The 6,371-nt window shown below is 46.1% G+C and overlaps 1 long non-coding RNA gene across 3 annotated transcripts; it reads right to left on the bottom strand.

The window, feature by feature from the left end:
• Positions 1-838: 838 nt before the first annotated feature.
• LOC135379059 (uncharacterized) lies at positions 839-4,840 on the bottom strand. Of its 3 annotated transcripts, none has more exons than XR_010418691.1 (4): positions 2,649-4,840; positions 2,506-2,569; positions 1,078-2,429; positions 839-969 (listed from the first exon to the last, which is right to left on the bottom strand). It is a non-coding gene; the product is annotated as an uncharacterized LOC135379059 (long non-coding RNA). The 3 variants fall into 3 exon arrangements; XR_010418692.1 differs by having other exon boundaries at positions 839-1,163; positions 1,965-2,429; positions 2,649-4,831; XR_010418690.1 differs by having other exon boundaries at positions 839-2,429; positions 2,649-4,827.
• Positions 4,841-6,371: the final 1,531 nt, after the last annotated feature.

The following is a 6,371-nucleotide window of genomic DNA, read 5'->3' on the forward strand; positions in this document are numbered from 1 at the left end:
CCCTTGTCACAGAGTATATTAAACACCTCTGATGGACTCAGGTTAAACCATGTGATGGAGTACACTAAACACCTTCAATGGAGTTAGGCTAACTCCCATGGAAGAGCATACTAAAAGCCTGTGAGGGAGCTTATCAAACACTTGTGGGGGAGTATATGAAATGCCAGTGAGGGAGTATAGTAAGCTCTGATGATGGAGTTATGTTAACCCCGATAGTGGAGTCCAACTAACCCCCAATAGACGATATGCATAAATCCCAGGCGCCAGTGCGATGGAGTGTCTTGGGAGCCTGTTCATTCCCTGGCGCTTCCTTCTCCTTCCTGATGGCATCAGGTTCGGAATGAGGGAGAGAAGGATGGTGCCAAAGGAACGAACAGGCTCACAAGATGTACCGCATTGCACTGGCATCTGGGATTTATGCATATCGTCTATTACAGGGTGAAAATAAACCTCTAATGACGACTAGCTTCCTCAAATTCTTCCAGGACGCACAGCATGACCCTACAGTGCACTCAAAAGCACCACCGCAGTCTTTAATTTTGAAAGAACGTTCCCAAGCAGCACAAAGGACCGGGGCGAAGCCGGTCCAGCATCGGGAAAGAATCCTACAAAGTCGGGGGCATGCCACCAGCCGATACCGGTCCTTCCTCCAGTTTGCAACACCGGGATGATTAAGGACCGACATCGGCAGCAAGTATTCGGTCCCAGCAGGTCCCCGGCGGATCCCCGATAATGCTGGCAGGGGCTCCCCCCATGCATATTTACCCCCCCCATGCATATTTTGGCATTAATATGCTTATTTTTAATAATTACAATAATTTTGAGTGTAAACAGTGTGTGTAGAGCCCAACATTTTATTTTCGGAGAGGAAATAGACTGACACAACACTTGGAGCACCTCAATAGACTAAACGACGAGTGGTGTACACTAAGCAGTCTGCCTGCATCATCCAATGCATGCCAATTGTGTCTGAAATGAAAAACAAAAAAAGAGGGGTATACAGAAATATGCAGCATGTCCGCATAACTACTGTCATTGCCAATGTAGCCTGAAAAGAAAAGGGTGGAAATGGTCTACCGTAATATCCAGCCTGCCTGCGTAACCACTGGCCCTTCAATGGTGTCTCAAAAGGGGGGGGGAACGTACACAGTAAGAGGTGGTCTCTGAAAGGAAACAAAAAAGGTATGCAGTAGTAGGCAGTCTGCCTAACCACTTGCACTTCGGCAATGGCCCTGGAAGAAATGAACGGCTTGTAGCATTAATATTAGACGTAACGGTAAAATTGCTGCATGGTGGGAAATGGTATACAGTAATATGCAGCCTGCCTGCGTAACCACTCGCACGTCAACAGTGTCTCAAAAGAAAGAAAAAGTATACAGCAAGAGGCGGTCTGCCTGTCCAAGTGGTGGTGCCTCAAAGAAAACGAAGTTATGCAGTAATAGGCAGTCTGCCTATCTGCTCACGCTTCAGTACTGCCCAGACACAAAAATGAATGGCATGTAACATTAGACGTAACGAAACAATTGCTGCACTTCAGCACAAAATAGTATGTGCACGGTACGTGGAATGAGCTTTATCAAAAATGGTAAAATGCACAGCGTAGGGATTACGAAACTCAAGAGTTACCAAGAGAAAATTTAAATTATGAAAAAATGACAAAGCCAACGACTGGGAGAAATGCAAGTCCAGGAAAGAGAAAATAGTTCACATCCAGCGCCTTTGGTGCAAATGACTAGCAATTACTACAACGAAAACTGTAAAAAATGACAGCTGACCGGGACTAGAGCTGACAGTCAATGGTGTGCGCATATTCAGCGTTCCTTCACAAAAACGTCAATAAGCAAAAAAAAAACATGGTCAAGGAGAAGCATCCCTATTGAAAAAAAAAGCGACATCAGGTCTGATGTTAACATCACAGCTGCTCTGATGATGTTAACATCAGAGCTGCGCTGGCTGATGCTCACATCAGAGCTGTCTTGATGCTGATGTTGACATGAGAGCTGCATTGATGCTGGTTATGGCAATCTTGAAAATGCTGCAGTCTTGGTTTACTGAAATGTTCTGCAAAGAAAGCCCCTCATGCCTGCGGTATATGAGTACCGACAAGAACCCTCACGAAACAGGAGATAGCAGCAACGAATCACTTCACCAGAACAATTCACCACTCCGGAGTACGTACCTTTTAACGCATATCCATTTATCATCAACATACCTAAGCGTTGAACTCACGGGGGCACAAAAACTGGTAATGATCGAACGGTGAACAACAGCGCAAAAGAGCACACCTAGGTCCTCATTTCCGGTCCAACTTGTCCTTCTTCCGAAAAAGCACTTCTAAGCGTTGTCATGGCCAGCAAGAGTCCCCACTGCATTTGAACACGGTGCTTGAGTTTCTCTTGCTGAAGGCCGCTGCGTCATACACGCTGAACCTGCAAGAAATATCGTTCCAGAAAATACGATGGCAGGACACCTATATGTAGAGCAGTGTAGAGACATATGACATACCGTCTGCACAAAGTACACAGTCGACTTCACTTGGCGTTCTATCTCCCTGTCGTTGCGCAGATCCCTGCAAATAGAGTAAAACGAACAATGAGAATGCATGGCGCAGTCGAACATATTACTTCAGAGTTATATTAATTACACACCTGAAACGGCAATAATCCTGAAGGCGAAGAACGATTTGGCTTCACATGCAAGGTAGCGTCTTCACTCTTTGACATGTCAAACGAGACCGACTGGTTTGCTCGCGGTTAGAAGAAACGCTTCCACTTACAGACAGTTGCAATATCAGACGGGTTGCAAGAACGACAGCACCAGGTGAGAACAACAATACAAAGCCTCTAAAACGCTTTAGACTTGCTGGAACGCTCGCAATTACGCGAACTACACGCGGCGACGAGAAACGACCGTTACAGCAGCCAAAGCGAAGCCAACAAGAACAGCGCATGCGCGACAGGCAGCGCGCAGCGCTGGCTGGTGGCATGGAAGACAAGCGACGACGCGCGAGCGAGCGCGGGTGAGCCTGTGTTGAAATGGGCATGGAGCCAACATCTCCGCGCAATGGCTTGGCGGACGAAATATGACGACGGGTAGAATCGTACTACCTCTTGAGATTGTGGCCGTTCCAGGATCTTTCAGAAATGCTGCTGTTTTCATAAGAATCCCTGAATGTTGTGTTTGAAGCAAAATTGCAACATGAGATTGGCCAAAGCTAAGGTATTAGTTAGTTATGATTGTGAACAGATCGGCAGTGCAACCTGACAGTGAGAGATCAATAGAATCAAAAACAACAAAACACTCACTGTTTTGCCGACCCTTTCTCTAGTGTTCTTTCTTTCTTTCTTTTTTTTTGTTTGTTATAATGAAGGAAAGCAAGGTTAAATGCTACATTTTTCTTGACTGTGTGCGATGGTGTACATCGCAGGTTCCTCATGTGCCATGAATCTACTTAAAAGCTGCTGATGGTGGCAGGGATTCACATTTATAACAGTGACCAGAATGCGGCAGGAGTACTTTTGAGGCACTCTGGCCACGTTGACCACAAAACGGCGTTCCATACTCCCTCCGAACCAAACTTTGCAAAACTTGTTGCTCAGAAACATTAAGAACACACACGCCGGCCATTTGCACCCAGCAATGACAACCAAAACAAAGATGATGGCGATGGCAGTCGCGGTAGCCCAAATGCAGGGAGCTCCAGCGTAGTCTTTGCGGGTTTCGGTGCAGCGGTTTTCGTCCGATCAGTTCGACTTGCTAAAGCTCTCTTCGTTTCGTTTCACGTGAGTTTTTCGATTCGGGAGATTCGGTCGTTTCGTTCGGGCGTGGCCGACTCTTCCCGAGTATCTTGTACTTGCGTGCTTTGCAGTGAGGCTCCATTAATACTTCTGTTCAGGGTGCTGCGTGTGCATGTTTTCCGTCATACAACACAACACAACACAACACATGAAGTGAACTGCAGCCCAATGTTTGAAAGAGTTACCTCATACCAGACAGCCAAATTCCTTCCTGAAGGGATGCTTCACTGTCTCGTACAGCTTGGGACAAAAGTTTCTGAAACACGGGTGTTTTGTATTTCACTTCTCTACGCCTCCCCTGCGGCCTAAGGGGAACACTTGTTGAACAGAATCCCCAAGGATTCTGCTCAACAAGCATTTCCCAAAGGTGGCTGGGAAAAGTCCAATACAGAAAACCCGTGTTTCAGAAACTTTGTCTCGAGCTGTACCATCCGATCACGTGTTACCGAATCTGCATAAACATCGGGAGACGAGCGGGAAGAAATACTTAGCCAGTACACCACAGCAGATCGGGACGTTAACGGGGATCCATCGGGAAAGAATCCTGGCCGGGACGCAAACGGGAATCTATCGGGAAAGAATTCTGACCGGGACACGAACGGGGATCTATCGGGAAATAATTTTATGTAGTTTCCCTCTCCCTCAATTCTTCCCCCTCACATAGTCGGGAAGCAGTCGGGCTCGTGACGGCGATATCGGCCACCTCGAACCCATCATCCCCGTTACGTTCCCAGCCGAATCCCAGTCCTTTGTGCTGCTTGGGTTTATTTAGTAGCCTCACCGTGAGGAAAATATCACAAGACAGCAGATACAGGTCTCAAACTCACTCGTATGGTATACATATCAAATGACCTACTTTCCTTCCACTTGGTTCATGCATGCTACAGATGCACAGAACAGACAAGAGGTCACATTTTGGGAAAATTGTTTGAAGTACGAGACAAACACGAAATGCTGCTATTATGTTGAGCCAAGGAATTTTCTTTTCGTCTACTCTCCTTTGCACACTTCCCATTTGAATTTTTTCAATTTGAACCCTGTCCCAGGGAAAGTAATAAGCTTCACTTGAACAGCCAGAGCAGAGGTACTTGCAGTAAGTCAAACCTGGTTCGCGCCATTCTCGTCCATTCTCAGGATTGGCGGCAACCCGAATTCTGGGAACGGGGACAAAATCTCGTCGGCGTAATATCGAAACCTTTATGTCATATGCAAGACAGCGACACAGTAATCGTGAAACAGGTTGCGCACCTTGCTAAAAGGCACTGCACTGAAAATCACGACAGAGCACAGTTTCGGTTTCTTTCTCATAGGCTACCATGTATAATTTTTTATTCGCCAGGGGAACAACAGAGATTAGAGGTAGGTGTGTGCTCCGTATTTTATTAAGTAAGTTACACGTCGAGGTAACCGAATCTGCTTGCGCACTTGCAAAAATTCTAACCGCTTTTCGCGAAAACGCGTTGTTAAGGAGCATTGCAGGGGAAGCACGCTTCCAGGCGAAATTGGCCGCCGATCCTGCTCGTTTATTATACTCTCATGACGGAGTACAGAAAGGGTCGAAGGAGTTACGATAACAGCAAGACGGAGTAACCGCGAGCGTGGGACTTTTCAATGGAGTTATCTTGACCCGGTGGGAGTAAAATAAACTTTTACTCCTGCTTAACTCCAGCTTGACTCCCTTTTTTCTCAGAGTGCACGAGACAATAACTTCGTCACAACGAACCGCGTAGTTTCTTGTACTACTCGCATTGAAACTACCCTTATTTCGGTCTGATTGGCAGAGAAACCGATGAAAAAAAAAAAGGAAGGAAGGAATCAGATTCATCTGGTTCCCCGTCTTTCTAATCGACAATGTGTCACCGCGGTTCGTTGATTCTCAACTTTTCACAACGGCGATTGGTTCTGGTCAAACACGATTTGAAAAGAGTGATGAAATACGGCACGGAAGCAAAATGGTATGACCACTTGACCAAACGACTGAATTTCCTTGTTCGTTATACGATATGTATGAGCCTGTAAACCGAAACCCTCCCAGCTATGCTCTTGCACTAAACCAGAGTGATAACGTCTAACTTGGCAGCTCTGGCGCGCATGAACAAGTTATGGAACGGACGATATATGTGGTTAAACAAAAGTAGGTTTTACTCGCGTATTCGTAACGTTCCGTATGTGTAAAGTTATTTGTTTCATCCTGTGACGACCCAGTCGTTCTTTAATCCTGCTACTTGTACAATTGTGGACAAAACACGCAGTACACGCTCCCGCGCGTTCCATCCACAGAGTAACACGCTGGCAGTAAAGGGGACTGTACGGACATAGGCCTTAGACATATGCCTAGGTAGCCCAGTCACTTGTTTGCAAGTCCGTCCGGTACCATTCGCTGCAAGGGTGGGCAAGAGACTATAAATGCCTGTATGTAAAAATGTTGGATGCAGCTTGTTTACTGCAGAACTAAAATGTATGCATATTTTTTATTCAAACCCCATGCAAGTAACAAGTATTTCCCTATCCATACATGTCGGATCATATTTTGCTTGTGCAGAACCCATTTGACTCCCGACTGACAATTCGAAG

Source organism: Ornithodoros turicata, chromosome 1, assembly GCF_037126465.1.
Source record: "Ornithodoros turicata isolate Travis chromosome 1, ASM3712646v1, whole genome shotgun sequence".
NCBI lineage: Eukaryota > Metazoa > Arthropoda > Arachnida > Ixodida > Argasidae > Ornithodoros > Ornithodoros turicata.